Raw genomic sequence first — 15,972 nt, forward strand, 5'->3', positions numbered from 1 at the left:
ATAAAGGTTGTTTTAGAACAGTTTTGATGTACTGAATCATTGCGAGAACAGCCTTTTCAGCACGTGGTTCTGGAACAACTGGATGCCCACATGAAAAAAGTGAATTTGAATTTCTTTTGTGTTTTGCTTTTTTTTCTGGCAGTGCTGGGATTGAACTCAGGCCTCGAACTTGCTCGGCCGTTTGAGCCTTTGAGCCACACCCGAATCCTTTTGCTTTGGGGTTTGTTTCTTAAATAGGGCCTCATGCTTTTGCCCGGGCCAGTCTTGGAACATAACCCTGTATCTCTGCCTGCCAAGTAGCTGGGATTACAGATGGGTCCTACCATGCCATCCCCTTGAATCTGAGTTACTACCTCACACCATATCAAACAAGTTAACTTAAAGCTAACTGTAAGAACTGAAACTATAAAACTCTTACAAGAAAACTCAGGTGTAGCCCTTTGTGACCTTGGGTTAGACAATGGTTTCTTTACTGTGACACAAAAGCACTAGTGCTGAGAGAAAAAAGCATGAAGCCAGACTTAACAAAATTGAAAACTTTTGTGCTTCTAATAACACCACTGAGAAAGTGAAAAACACCCCACAGACGGGGTGAGATTTGTAAACTCTCTATCTAAGATGCCCCACAACTCCACATTAGGAAACCAAAACCCCAATTTAAAGATGGATAGAGGACCTGAACAGACAGTTCTCCAAAGAACTGAAGAAAAACTCACAAAAAGTCTCTCAGTGTTACCAGGGAGTAGGTGAGTGCAGTTCAAAACCACGATGAGATAAGAGCCACACCCGCCAGCATGGCTGTAGCCAAAAGAGACAGACAGTGACAGGAGACAGAGACAGGGAGGCCCAGAGGGAGGATGTGTGCCCAAGAATGCCTGTAGACGAATGTTCGTGGCTACATTTTTCAGAATAGCTGGAAGGCGGAACCAGCTTAAACATTCAGCAGCTGACATAGGACAGGTGACATGTCCTGAATCCACTCAGTGCGATATTATCCGGGCATAAGAAGAATGAAGACTGAAGCACCCTACAATGTGGGCGTCCCCACAAACAGCACACGCAGAGACAGGAGGCGGACACGAAGGCCCCGCGTTGTTTGACTGCCTGAAACATCTAGAGGAAGCAGAGAAAGCCCAGAGCCAGAAGGTGGGTTAGTGGCCAGGGTGGGGACAAGTGAGGGGTGGTGGCCGATAGGTACAAAGTTGCTTTCTAGGGTGACAAAAATGATGCAAAATTAGATTATGAGTCACACAATCTCTAAGTATGCTAGAGTCCACTGATCTGTATACTTTAAATGAGTGAACTTTATGGTATAGAAATTATATCTTAATCATTTAAAAAAAAAAGGTTTAACGAAGCTGGTAGGGTAGCTCATATCCATAATCCCAGCTACTTGGGAAGCATAGTTGGGAGGACTGAGGTTGGAGGGTAGCCCTAAGCAAAATCTCAAGACTCTACTGAAAAATAATGCAAACAAAAAGGGCTGGTGGTGTGGCTCAAGTGTAGAGTGCCTGCCTAGCAAGCGTGAGCTCCTGAGTTCAAACCCAATACCACCAAAAAAAGAAAAAAACAAAACCAACAAGGCTTGGGGGTGGAGAGAGACCTAAGGTGGAATGTAAACAAAACAAACCAACTCAATTAATTCTATTTCGAATGACTGTCATAACCAAATAAAAGCACAAAGGGAGGAGCAGAGCAGGCCTACTCCAGGCTCTTTCAGGACATGCTCTCACAGTCAAGGGAGGAGATACTGCCAACAAGTCCTAAGCTGCTGTGAGCAGGTAAACCCAAATGGAAAAACACTTAAAATGACACTATTTTTATAACATATATTTGTTGGGAAAATGCCGCACATCGCACACAAAGGAGGCTCACGAGAGGTTTCTCATGTCCAGAAGTTTAATAGCAGGCTGGCTGGCTGAGAGAAAATGGCACAGCAGCTTCTCTTGGAGGGTCTGGCCTTAAGTAGCATTTGGGAGAAAGCAAGGGCTAGGGACAGGCAAAGGGAGGTGGCAGGAGATAAGGGACAGTGGGCTTTGTTCTGCAAGGGATGAGACCAGCTGCGGCTCAGGCTGCAGAATGGTGGCAAGGGACAGTTCTTATCGTTCCCCCAGTTTTTGTTTATTAAAGAGAGAGGGAGAGGAAAAGGGTTGGGTTATGGGGCACAGTTTGATCCTCTGGCTGATTCTGGCTGGCAGGGGGCAGCACATGTTCTCAGGTGGGGTCCTTAGGGTTTGGTGTCTTCATAGGGGTTAGCGTGCGGGTCCCCTTGGTGGCCCCAGGGAGGTTGATATTCTTGGAGGAGGAGTTGATTGAATCTTTGGTTGGTGGCTGCAGTTATGCGATCTAGTAAAAACTTTTGTAAAGTTTTTATAATGCAGGGGAGAAAACTCAGGAGGATAAAGACAACAATAAGGGATGCTAGGAAAGGCAGGAGCCAAGAGAGCAGAGGAGATTGAGTCCAGTGTAGGACAGGGGAGTTTCTAGTCCTGCGAAGTTGGATTTCTTCGCTTAAGCGAGACAGGGTATCAATATTCTGTTCCACTAGGCCTGACTCATTAATGTAGTAACAGCGTTCCTCTCGGAGGAAAAGGCAGGTGCCTCCTTTCTCAGTGGTTAGAGATCTAGGGCCCTGTGGTTTTGTAAGACAACCTGAGCTAATGAGGTGAGTTGTCACTGAAAGGAGGCTAGAGAAACTGAGGTTGAGTCAACAGTGACCTGTAGGTGATTCTCGAAGTCACTGGCTGAGATGAGGCTGTGGCCCAAAACTCCTTCTGCTAGCCCCAATGCAGCAACAGAGGAGACTAGGCTAATCCTGACCATGACAGGCAAGAAAGCAGCCCTTCTTTGTGGTGGTGAAAGGAGCCAGGCGAGCTCAGCCTCTCCGTAAAGCTAAGGGACAGTTACCACCAGAAGGCAGGGACTCGGATGGTGCTATTCACACCGGCGTATAAAGTACCATTGCACCAGAAGGATAGTCCAGAGGGAGGGAAAATCTGTGCTATTAGAGCAGCAGAGGCCATGTAGTCCCGCCTTGAGGGTGGAATGTTGAGTGAAGTAACAGGTACGAAAGGAAAGTGGGTGTTGGTCTGGCTCAGGTTCCCAGAGAGGTATAGAGGGCAGTGGGAATAGCATGTTGGGGTATCTCGTATAGAGGTAAGAGTAGGTTTGGAGAGGTTGACGGGGACTGCTGCCAGTAAGGGGCGTTGGAGGGAGGCACATAGAAAGCAGTGGGTAACATTCATAGGGCTGGTGGAGTTAAGGAACTGTATGGAGGCTTGTATGATTTGGATCCAGGATGAGAGGGTAGTGGTTGTGGAGCCTTCTGGAAGTTGATCTTGGAGGGTCTTCTCAGTCTCTAAGATGTTTGAGGAAATTTGTACTTGTGAGTGGGGGGCCATGACTAACTCCCTAGATATCCAGATATGTCCAATGGGAGACTTACTGTACCCATGGGGAAGGTTGTTCCCTTTACCACTGTAACCCATCTTGAGTCCCAAGGGTCACTAACTTTGATATAGAACTTGTTGTCTTGGGCATAAAATGTGCCCCTGCCACTGTGGACTAAATGAATGTGGCAAGACCAATAGGGACACCCACCATAGAAGGGATCACCACTTTTACAATAGTCTCTACTTCGGTTGTATTGAAAGCAGACAAAGGGGTTGTAAGTGGGAGCTATAGACTACAGGTCAACAGAAATAGTGATTGCAGAGGAACATCCCTGTATAGGGCAATCAGCGGTTCCTGCAGCACGAGAGACTGAGGCCTGGTTGTGTGTGTAGGTTTCTTGGACCTTGAATCTCCAGAGATATAATGGAGACAGAGAACTAACTGGAAGGATAGTAAAGATCCAGGTCACAAGAATGAGGAGAGTATAGGAGTAAGGTGCATAGGGCAAGGTTCCCGAGGCAGAGAGCTGTGCGATGGGGCCATCTCCATTCAGGGGGAGAAGTTGTCCCATAGGCCAACACTCAGGAGAATGGAGACAAGGACAAGAATTACCCACAGGAAGGGATGGAGTGAAAGCATAGGTGAAGTGATTTACAGTAAGGCCAAGAGTATGTTGGAAAATGAGTAGATTTCTTCAGGAGTAAAGTCTGAGAGTGTACCCTGGAGATGGAGATCAGATATCCAATTTATAAAACAAGGGTAGAGAAGGTATGAGAAAGGAAGAAGACTAATCATATTAGGAGGTGGGAAATCTGAAGTCTCAGAGTAGAGGGTATACAGGAAGGAGTAAAAGTGTGGGCAGGCACTGACAGGAAAGAATGGGAGAGGAGAAATATAGAGAAAAAGTAGGCGGGATGTTAGATCCCTGGGCATAGGATTTTATTTTATTTTTTGGGAGTCTCAGTGGGTGTGTCTCTGTCTTCTGAGACCTTAGGGAGGCAGGAGATCTTCACTTTTGTTGGTCCTGTAAGGAGAGATTGGCAGATCTTTTGTGGGGCTGCCAACTTTAGATTTTGGATGTGTACCCAAGAAGGGAATCCTGCTAACTTAGCAGCCATGGGTGTGGTGAGGATGACCTTAAATGGGCCTCTCCATTTTTCCTGCAGGTAGCCGGGTGTGGTTGTACTTTTTAAATAAACCAGATCTCCCATTTGGCGGGAGGGAGTTATTTTGGTGGTGTCAGAGGGCTGTGGCAACTGATCATGAGCATAAGACCAAAGGAGAGAGTGAAGAGAGGTAAGGAGAGAATTGAGGAGAGTTGGGGAAATGTTTGGCTGAACCGTGATAGGGAGGAGTGGGCAGCCACAGAGGAGCTCGAAGGGGCTGAGCATGAGTGGTCTTTTTGAAAGGGCCCGGAGGTGGAGAAGGGCTAGGGGCAAGAGTTTTGTCCAATCCAGATGGAGTTCAAGAGAGAGTTTGGTGAGTGTGTTTTTTAATGTGCAATTGGCACGCTCAACTTTACCTGAAGATTGGGGGTGTAGGGGATGTGGAATTTCCAGTGGATGTTTAAGGCTTGTGCCAATTTTTGGGAAATAGAGGAAACAAACTCAGGCCCATTGTCTGATTGCAGGGAGGCCGGGAGGCCAAACCGTGGGATAATATCTGTGACCAGAATTGTTGTTACTGTGGAGGCCCTTTTGTTAGTTGCAGGGAAGGCTTCCACCCATCCTGTGAAGGTGTCTACCAATACCAAGAGGTATTTAATTTTCTTTACTGGAGGTATATGGGTAAAGTACACCTGCCAGTCCATGGCAGGGAGACATCCCCTGGCTTGGGGGGTAGGAAAGAGAGGAGGGTCTAATATTGGAGTTGGGGTTTGTGCGCTGGCAGATCAAGCAGGATTGGGTGATCTGTTTCAGGTAATGTATGTCTCCTGGAGATAGGGAAAGGGATTGGTGGAGAAAGGTGTAAAGAGCATGAAGATTAGGATGAAAAAGCATATGTCAATAGAAGAGAAGAGTTTTAACTTCAGAAGGGGGGAGAGAGAGTTTAGTGGGGGAAAGAGGAAGCTAGGGTAAGGGGGTACATGGCCAATTGGGGTGCAGTTTGGAGGGCTGCTCGCTTGGCCTCTGTATCTGCTTGGTTATTGCCTCTGGTAATTATGGAGGAGTCAGTCTGGTGGGCTTTGCAATGAGTAATGCCCACCCGGGAAGGGAGGCATGAAGCCTGTAAGACCTGGGCTATTAAGGCAGCATTGATAATGGGAGTTCTTCTTGTAGTTAGGAATCCCCTTTCCTTCCAGATAGCGGAGTGGGACAGTAAAGTGTGAAATGCATACTTAGAGTCAGTGTAAATGTTGCCAGGGTTAGAGCTCTGGCCAGGGCAGTTAATTCTGCCTTCTGGGAAGTAATACCCAAAGAGAGAGGGTGTGCCCCAATGATGGTGGAATCAGACACGATGGCGTATCCAGCTCTTTGCTGTCCATTGTGAACGAAGGAGCTGCCATCAATGAACCAAGTGTAGTCAGCCTGAGAAAGGGTGCCCTCCTGAATGTGGTCTGGGCAGGGGAGGAGCTCCTCAAGGATCTCGAGGCAGGAGTGAACTGGGGTGTTGAAGAGAGAGTAAGAAGAGTGGCTGGATTAAGTGGGGGACACGAGACAAAAGTTAAGCTGGGATCCTCAACCAAGGCCACCTGGAGGGATAAGATATGGGAGGGAGGCATAGAGTAAAGACACTTATAAGTGACGAGTTCCAAGAAACTATGAGAGGAGTAAACAGTAGGGGGGGAGGGCCCAAAGGTGAGCTTTTTACTTTCTTGAATTAGGAGAGAGGCAGCCACCAGGGCCCTAAGGCATGGGGCCCACCCCCTGGTTGTGGGGTCTAACTATTTGGAGAGGTATGCTACTGGAGCAAAGGAGGGCCCTATGTTGTGTCCTAAAACTCCTAGGGCAAACCCTTGCCTCTCAGAGACATAAAAGAAAAAAGGATGAGTGAGGTCCTGCAGGCAAAGTGCCGGGGCTTGTAACAGGGCTTGTAAGAGAGATTTGAAATGGCCTGACACAGGCCAAGAGGGGTCCAGGGGCTCTTGGATGGGGCCCCTGGATGCCTCCTATAGAGGTTTGGCCATTAGACTGAAGTTGGGTACCCAGGCTCTGAGATAGCCTGCCAGGTCAAGAAAGGAGAGAATTTCAGCCTTGGTGGTTGGGACAGGGAGAGAGGCTAACAGGGCCTTATGATCTATGGTGATAGCCTTATGAGTAGGGGAGATAGACAGGCCCAGGTAAGTCACCTGGGTGAGAGACAGTTGAGCCCTGCTAGGGGACACCCAGTATCCCTTTTTCCCAGAAAATTAAGCAGGAGGGCAGTGTGTTGTTGGCTATCCTCGAGTGAGGGGCTACAGAGTAGGAGGTCATCGACATATTGTAGGAATTTACTTGGGGAGAGATGGAGGGTAAGGAGGTCCCTAGCCAGGGCTTGTCCAAAGAGGTGGGGACTGTCCTGGAACCCCTGAGGCAGAACTGTCCAAGTCAATTGTTGGGAAGTATGAGAATCTGGATCAGTCCAGGTGAAGGCAAAGAGGTTTTGGGACCATGGGTGGACTGGGATAATGAAGAAAGCATCTTTCAGGTCCAGGACTGTGAAATGGGTGGTGGTACCGGGGATGAGAAACAGGAGAGTGTAGGGGTTGTACACCACCAGGTGTATAGGAGTCACCGCTGCACTGATCAAGTGGAGATCCTGTACCAGCTGGTAAGACCCATTAGGCTTTTTTACCGGCAGAATAGGAGTGTTATGGGGGAGTGGGTTGGGTGAAGCAGGCCCTTAGTGAGAAGCTCTGAGATGATAGGCTCCAGACCCTGTAGGTGGGTTAGAGAGCTGTGAGACTGAGATTGGTTTGGGAAGGTAGAAGGATCTTTGAGAGTGATGACAACTGGCTCATGATGTGAGGCAACAGAGGGGTTTTTGAGATCCCATACAATGGGGTCCACCAACGTTGTCAGTAAGGGCAAGGAGTTGGGAGAAGCTTGTGGAAGCAAGGCACCTATGACGGTGAGGAGGGACCATGAGGATGGAGACAAGGGGTTAATGGGTTCCAGCTTTTGTGGGGATGGATGTAAGGTGAGGGTGGCCTGAAACTTTGTTAAAATGTCTCTACCTAAGAGTGGAGTGGGACAATTAGGTAGCACTAGGAAGGAATAGGTAAAGAGGGTATCTCCCAGTATGCAAGTTAAGGGAAAGGTCATTAAGGGCTAGGTGGGAGTTCCCTCCACCCCAACTATGGAGGTTGAAGAAAGCTTGTAGGGTCCCAGAACTCCAGCAAGGCAGAAAAAGTGGCACCGGTGTCTATGAGGAGAGAGATAGGCCTACCGTCAACGATGGCCATTACCCTGGGCTCCCGTGAAGTTATGGTCACTGGGCCTGGGAGTCCTGGGCTCCGTCAGTCTTCTGCCACGGTTGCCAGTCCTAGAAAATCAGGGAGGAGGAACATTGAGGGGGTCTGGACCCCCCGCCTTGAGGGGTGGAGGGGCAGTCCCTCGCCCAGTGGTCCTCCTGTTTGCACTTAGGACATGGTCCTGGTGGGCAGCATATCTTAGGACAGGCCTGGGCCCAGTGTCCCTCAAGGCCACACTGAAAACATGGGCTGGGAGGTGTTCGTGATTTTTCCTGGCCTTGTGAGTTGGAAGCTGAAGGGTTTTGTCGAAGGGCTTGGGCCAACATCTGGAATTTGGTCTTATCTCTCCTCTCCTTATCAGCCCATTACTGTTCCTCATGGTAATTATAAACCTTAAAAGCCACATTTAGAATTTCAGCCTGTGGAGTCTGAGGGCCATTTTTTAGTCGTTTTAACTTTTTTCTTAAAATGGGTCATAAGAATAATTGTCCCATCTTGTGTTTCAGGATCAACTTTGGTATGGCATCGTAGCACCTCTGTGAGTCAGGACAAGAAACTGGCTGAATTTTCTTTTTCCTCTTGTTGAATTTCCCTGAGTTTATCAAAATTAACAACCTTTTGGGCTGCCCTCTTTAACCCTGCTTCTAGGCAGGTGACCATCTGGTCCCTGGAAGTTGTGTCATTGGTTTGATAGCCCCAATGGGGTTCTGTCTCTGGAACCGCCAACATTCCCATGGGGTGGGCAGGGGTGGTGTGGTGAATCTCATCTGCATATGTCTTAGCCACATCCCAGACCCTTCATCTCTCCTCTGGGAGGAGGGTTGAGGAGAGGATGGTATAAATGTCATGCCAGGTGAGGCTATAAGATTGGGCCAAATATTGAAATTCTTTAATATAAGAGCCAGGGTCAGTGGTGAAGGAACCAAGGCATTTTTCAACTTGAGACAGGTCTGTGAGAGAAAAGGGAACATGAACTTGCATGATACCCTCAGCGCTAGCCACCTCCCGGAGGGGATAAAGAGAAACAGGCTGGCTGGGAGGTCCATGAGAGCAAGTGTGTGGGGGACTCAGGGCATCCAGTGGTTCTGAGTTGGTAGGAGGGCAGGGGGAAGGGGAAGCAGAGGGAGGAGCGGAGAAAGGGGTGGGAGGAGGGGCGGGGGGAGCAGCGAAAGGCATGGCAGAAGGAGGGGCAGGGGCCAATGGTTAAACAATGGCAGCCCATGTCTGATAGTGCAGAGGCTCATCAGCGGGATCAAAAGAAGGGAAAACATTGGAGTCAGGGAGGGTAGTTGGGGTCTTTGTAGCCAGAAGGACCTGGGCAGGGGAGCAAGGGGTACAGAGAGGTTTAGAGTGGAGGTAAGAGAAGGCCTGGACATAGGGGATCTCCTTCCACTTTCCAGTGCATTCACAGAAGTTAAAGAGATCCCTGAGAATGTTAGGGTAGGGTGTGCTGTTAAGCAGCCATTTTAAGTCATTGTCCAATTGGTATTGTGGCCAAGCCTGATTGGAAAGAAAGATTAGTTTTTGGGCTTTGAGATCAGGTGAGAGCTGTAAGTTCTTGAGGTTGGCCAGTTGGCAGCCCAGAGGAGTGTCTGAGGGAATTTTGGAAGGTCCAGTCCCCATGGTGAGACCCGGTCCGAGGAAGAATATGGTGGGTGTCCCCAAGATATTGCTTTCCTGGACGAAACAGAGGAGTGGAGGACCTCAAGGGAACTTCTTCACCGAGAGGATCGTCCACTCCCCAGGAACCTGGTTCCTGGGGGGAGTGAACCGGGACTTAGTACTAGGATTTTGACCACCCAAGAGAGAGAGAGAACCACGATTCACAGCGCGACAGCGTGAGGGAACTCACCAAGGGAGGACCGAGGAAATCAACTGGTGGTGGGAGATAATGGGAGCGCACTGGCCTTGAGGAGGTCCCTGTGAGTGAGAGTGGAGATGGCAGCACTAGTCTGGGGTCAGGGGTCCCGGCAAAGCAGATCAGATCCCAGTAAGCTTATCCAGGCTTAAGGAAGGCAGCTCCCACCTACATGGCTTTGGCACTCCAGTATAATCCCCCAGCCAGGCACCCCTATATAGGGGATGTCTGCCTTGTGGCCAAAGTAGGCTTGGGAGTGCAGCGTATATCAGGAGGGCCTGAATTTACTGATTGGGAGAGCAAGATCAAAGCCAGAAGCTCACCTGGTCCTGGGTTTCAGCACCAAAATGTTAGGAAAACGCTGCACATCACACACAAAGGAGGCTCACGAGAGGTATCTCACGTCCAAAAGTTTAATAAGCAGTCTGGCTGGCTGAGAACAAATGGCACAGCAGCTTTTCTTGGTGGGTCTGGCCTTAAGTAGCATTTGGGAGAAAGCAAGGGCTATGATGAGCAAAGAGAGGTGGCAGGAGATAAGGGACAGTGGGGCTTTGTTCTGCAAGGGATGAGACCAGCTGCGGCTCAGCCTGCAGAATGGTGGCAAGGGGCAGTTCTTATCAATATTAAGCAATGTTAGCATTACAAAAGACAAAGAAAAGCTAGAAACCTCTCCAGTTAAGGTAGATTAGACAAGGCAAATAAATCTTCCACTGAATCTTTTTTAGAAGAAAAAAAAGCCTTCATTAACATGCTGCTTTTTTTAAAAATATCTTTTTATTATTGTACTGGGGGTACATTGTGACATTTACAAACTAGCATGCTGCTTTTGACATCCCTCCATACTGCTGCATACGAGGGCCCTTTATTCCCTGTGTGGTGTAGTATTTTATGCATCCTGGGGACAGAGTGGACTATAATAATTGCAGAGATGTGGCCTGTTATCCTAGGAGGATGTGGTTCAGGCCAGCCCAGGCATAAAGCGAGATCCTATCTCAAAAATAACCAAAGCCAAAAGGGCTGGTGGAGTGGCTCAAGTGGTAGAGTACCTGCCTGAGTTCAAACCCCAGGACAACCAAAAATTTTATAAAAGGACTAGATGAAATGAGAGAAACTGGAGGCAGCAATTCTAAGAAATTCTTTCCTTACTGGTTTTTCAGAAAATTAAAGTATGCAATTGTATTTGTTGGAGGAATGGGGGGGTGGAGATTCATGATGGTGTCCAAGCCAGCAGGTGTCTTTTGCTTCTCTGTCTTTCCTAGCAGAAGTCTGCCCAGTTCCAGATTTTTCTCCTCACTGTTAGGATGGACCCCCAGGGATCTGTGGCTCGCTTGCACTTACTGACTACATCTGCTGTTTTTCCTTCCTTTTGTGTTCACATTATCCTGGTGCCACCAGGATCAGCCCCTGTTCCTCTTATTCGAGAAATAAATACCTGTGAAGCGAGCAAGGCCACCCAGCCTGTAGGGAGACAGAGCAGGGAGGTACCCAGAGGCGTTTGCTGCAGAGGGAAGAAAAGAATAAACAAGCCTGCTGCCAGAAATGCCTGGAACTTACCGCGCTGCCCTCGGCCCAAGGTCAGACTCTGTGTGGACCTTGACAGCAAACCTGACATTTGCTGCCCTCCTGATGAGACGTGGCTTTCTGTCTTCTGAATTCACCTCTGCCAAAGGGCTCAGGGTCCCCACAAGCGTGATTCCTCAAAGTGGCAACTGGCAGAGCTCCTGGGCATAAGACAGCCACACAATGTCCCCAGCTGTCACACACACACTTCCTGAGCCCAGAGTGGGGTCCCCACGGCCAGACGCCCCACCCCAGAGTGGGAAGGAAGGCTGCGAGGTGGCAGTGAGAGGAAGGCCATGTCTCCCAACCTCTTTCCCCATGGAGTTGGGAACGTCTGCCTTTCATCTTCCTCTTGGAATAAGACTTTGCCTCAGGAGATTCTTGGCCAAGTACAAACCACAGAACAGCAAAGCACAGAGGGAGAGGATCCTCGAAGTCATCCTTACCATGGGCCCTGACCCTGCTCCCCAAGTCCTCTTCCTGCCACCCTCTTTGACGTTGCTTGAGCCCAGCTGTCACCAGGACTCTCACTCAGAGCCACAAAGACAACTCTTCCTGCTCCCAGGAAGAGTGCTTCAAGCAGGAAAGGACTCCCTGTCACTCCTGACCCCAGTTGCGCACTGAAATCACACAGTCCTTCCACTGCCTTCTGGATCTTGGCAACTTTGAGGGGATACCATTGTGTCTTTCTTTCCTTTTGACTTACACCTTCAGCTTGAGCGAGCCTAACACCCATGCTCACGAATCCAAAGGAGCACAAAAACAGCCCAGGTCCTGGTCCTGTTCACTGGGGCTCTTAGACCTGCATCCACCACATACCACAGGCTGTGTCCACTAGCCCTCCTGGCTCTGTCTTCTTAATTCCCCAATCCTAAGGATAGATTGGTCCTGGTCACTGTGGGTAAACTACCTGCTTGCCAAGCTTTACTTAGGTCTGGTGTAGGCCCCTCAAGAGGGCATGGGACCTCCCCAACCCTGAGTGTCTCACTGTAACTTTGCAGGATTTGGTTTGATGGCCTACCATTATTCTTATCCTCCTTGGTCAATATTCCTTTATTTTCTCCAGCATCTCAGGATAGTGGTTAAGAATACAGAATCTGAGATTAGATGAGCCAGACTCTGTCACTAACTAACTGCTGTGAGACTTTGGAGAAGTGTCTGAACCTCTCTGAGCATGTATAGAATTGCAAATTGTAGCTTTGGCATAATACCAATAAATGAAATAATCAGAGATCATTTAACCTGGAGACTTAAACACTCACCAAAAATAGCAAAATATGTCCTGCACTGTTTTATTTTACGATGATCAATAGGTTGTATTCACTGAACCTCATGCCAGGCCCTGGAGTGTGACACTGCCTTATAAAGACTGGTACCCTCTGAAATGCAGTAGCTCAGATGGGGACCCACAGCACAGGGCACTGAGGCCATCTTTCCATACCTCTTTAAATGCAACTAGGGCTCCTGGGGAAGGTGGGCACAAGCAAGAAGGCAGGTGACGGGGGAAGTGAGAGGTCCTCTGGGAAAACCCCTGTTCTTCCCTGCTCTGTCTTACACAGTAGCAGGCCCACCTCTGGGAAACCATGTCCCCTAGGAGGCCTTGGTGAAGCTGTCTGGGGCTGACCCGGAAGTAGGAAGGGTGGAGGGGGTGGGGAGGCCACAGGAATGCCCTCCCTCCTGCAGCTCTGTGTGGACAGCGTGCCCAGAGGAGGGCCTCTGGACATCAAAGGTTTCTTTTGTCCCTTTCCCAGTGGCAGGGCAGCCGGGCTGCTGGCGATGACTCAGGCCTGGCCCTGACGTCACCCACGCCGAGCCACTGGCCTCCCTCTGCAGCCAGGAAACCAGCCAGGGAGTGGCACACACGACTGCAGCCCACCTCAAAAAAGGAGGCCACTGTCTGTCTCTTCCCCTCCATGTCCCCACGGCCCACCTTGCTGTTCTCCTTTTGAAAGCCTCAAGGAGGGTTTCATGTGTCCAGCAACCGTGCAAAGTTAGAAAGTCAGAATGAGTGATATCAGCAGAGAAATATGTGAAGCTGACCTCAACCAGCAGTGAAGAACCAGAGCAAGAAAGCAGCTGGGACTCCTGTGCCCAGGCAGTGGGCAGCGACTGGGCCTCAGAGGAGCCAGCGCCTCCGAGTAAGTGAAGGGCCATCCTTGGCCACCCTCACTCAGGCCCACACCGTGGCGCCATCTTGCTTCCTGACACCTGAGGCCTGCAGGCCCCAGCCCAGAGTGGGGAAGAGGGGCTACCTGGGGAGACAGGGCCTCTAAAGACAGCCCTAAAAGGACCTGATGTCTCTCTTCTCCACAAGACCAGACATGAGTACACACGCACAAAGGATACTCAGGCTGCAACCATGGGGGGGAGAATGGCTCAGTGGTGCCTTCCCTGTCAACCCTCTTATTTTCTCTCCTTTCTCTTCCTGCCCTAGTACTCTGTTGCCGCCTGCTAGAATGTTTGTTCAGAGTTCTGTTCTGTTTACTTCCTGGATCTTATAAAGAGTGATCAGACATATAAATGAACCCTGTTCTAGGCGGCGCCTAGAATGTCCAGCATAGCACCCTGTGCCATCCATGTTCACACATAACCTGTAAAAGATGTCAGCCCCGGTAGGGAATTTTTCACCTCCCTTTTGCCTTTTAGTGCCTGTTTGTGGTCGCCTGGCAGACACACCTTCGTTAGCTCGTCCCTCTGTTTACAGAGGGTTATGTTCATCTCCTACTGTGCCACCCCATCTGGGATGGCATTAAAAACAAAGACATAGCAGAATGTGGCTGTTTTAACTTTGTCTAAAAATTCTTAGGTCTTCGTATAGCCTCTAATTTATGAGTTCTGGAAGTTCCTACTCAAGAAAGTTAAGTTCACAGGAAAAAAAATCACTCCTACATAAGAACTGCAGAGCACATAGACATAGAAGTCAGAGCCGAATTTTCCTGACTTCTGAAGTCATCTGATTCAGTATCGAGTTTTTGTATGGTTTCCTTAGCAGAAAACATCTGTTCTTCAGAAGTTCTCTGTTAAAACGATGGCACAGTGTGTGTTAAGTGTCTTATTTTAAAGACATGATGGAAGCTTGTTGTTTACTAGAAAACAGTGGCAAATTCTTTTGTGAACTAATACCCCTTGGAATTAACTATCACACTCTAATATATGTCTTATAGGTCTTATGTTTTATTTATTTTTTTATTTTAGTCCCTCAGGGTGTCTTGAAGTGAGGCTCCATCATCTCTACGGCTGTTCCTTTGGCAAGCTCCGAATGCAGTGACCACGACTTTGGTGAGTGTTGTTTGTCCCTAATCAATGCTTCCAGTTAAGTCTACTAATTCTACTTTTTGTTTTAAGGTAAGATTTAAAGAAAAGGGAAAAGGTCACAGAGACTTCTGTAGACCATGTTAACAAGTGTATCATCGAGGATATGTGGCTAAGTATGGTGGTTCATGCCTGTAATCCCAGCTATACAAGAGGCATACATAAGAGGATTGTTGCAGTCCAAGGCCACCTCAGGCAAAAGTGCAAGACCCTATCCAAAAATAATACCTAAAAAAGGTATTAGGATAGACTCAGTGTTCTACTAGGCCCCAGAATGTACAATGGCTCAAACACAATAGTAGTTTATTTCTGGCCATGTGACAGTACAAATCCAAGAGGCAACTCTCGTTGATGCATTGATTCGGATTCCGGGCTGGGATGGAGCTCAGTGGTGGAATGTTTGCCTGCCCTGGAGGAGGTCAGGGTTAATCCATAGCACCACAAAAGAAAACAAACAAACAAAAAAATCAGATTCACAGATGGAGAGAGCCTCTGCCTTCTCTGGCATTTTGGTTTTCAGAGTCACCTGGGAGTATCTTCACTCCTCAGTGGAAGAAGAGTGTGAAAAGGTGCACATCTAGTTTTGACCCCTCTCACATTCCATTGGCTAACACTCGGTCACATGACCATGGTTAACCACAAAGGTGCCTGGGAAATGTAGTCCATGATGGGACAGCCACTTCTCAGGGACAGCTATGGAGACTTTCTGGAGAAGAGGAAGGTCTCTCCGGGCACAGAATATAAAAGAACTTGGCTTTGCAGAATGGAGAAGCGGAAGAAATAAAAACTCATTCAATATTTAGGACCTGACACTCTTAGGTAGGGTCTAGCCATGTGGGCAAGCAGCAGTGAGTGAGATTTCCCAGCATGCCTTTCTCCATCCAACTCTGAGACTTGGGTAAGCAGTGCTGTATTGACAGTGGTCCTTCATTTTTCCTCCTAAGGTCCTCTTGCTCCAGAACTGCTCTCACTTCATCTCTTTCCTGTTCTACTTGTTCTAGAATTCTGCCTCTCCCCTCCCTCCTCCCCCCTACGGTGATCTGTAGGAAAGTTCAGGGTTTCTTTAGCTCGTGGGCTTTCTGTTTCTGGGGACTTTGGATATTAGTCTACCTCATGTGGCCCATATCTTGGAATACTTTATCAGAGTCATAAATTTCCTAGGGAAAAAACCTTTAAATCAAGTTTTAGAGAAATATTTAAAGGTAGACTTCAAAAAGTCTCAATCTAGGGTTATTAATGCTGCCTCCCAAAGGATTTGATATATAATTCTAGCTTTTTTTTTTTTCAGTAAAATTTCAGACATTTTCTGAAATAATTAGAGGTAAAGTTATAAGCCCTCTTTAGAGAACCTTTAACTCACATTATGTGTTATGTGGACTTTTAACTATTGTTGGTCTTTGTACACTTTTCCCCTCACTGAAAAATTTCAGAAACTATGTGGTAGGTGCCTTGTAAT

General features: G+C 48.3%; 1 protein-coding gene across 8 annotated transcripts in view; it reads left to right on the top strand.

Annotated features, from left to right (window-relative positions):
• Zbtb38 (zinc finger and BTB domain containing 38) overlaps positions 1-15,972 on the top strand; it is a 151,178-nt gene that overhangs the window by 35,965 nt on the left and 99,241 nt on the right. For 4 of the 8 annotated variants that reach the window (XR_012443089.1, XR_012443083.1, XR_012443084.1 and 1 more), the window contains exons 1-2: positions 10,315-13,342; positions 14,400-14,483. The gene's annotated coding sequence lies outside the window, so the exon portion shown is untranslated. Of the gene's footprint in view, positions 1-871; positions 1,147-10,314; positions 13,343-14,399; positions 14,484-15,972 lie in introns of those variants that run through there. The other 4 variants (XM_074059043.1, XM_074059046.1, XM_074059050.1 and 1 more) reach the window with 3 other exon arrangements.

This window comes from Castor canadensis, chromosome 17, assembly GCF_047511655.1.
Source record: "Castor canadensis chromosome 17, mCasCan1.hap1v2, whole genome shotgun sequence".
Lineage (NCBI taxonomy): Eukaryota > Metazoa > Chordata > Mammalia > Rodentia > Castoridae > Castor > Castor canadensis.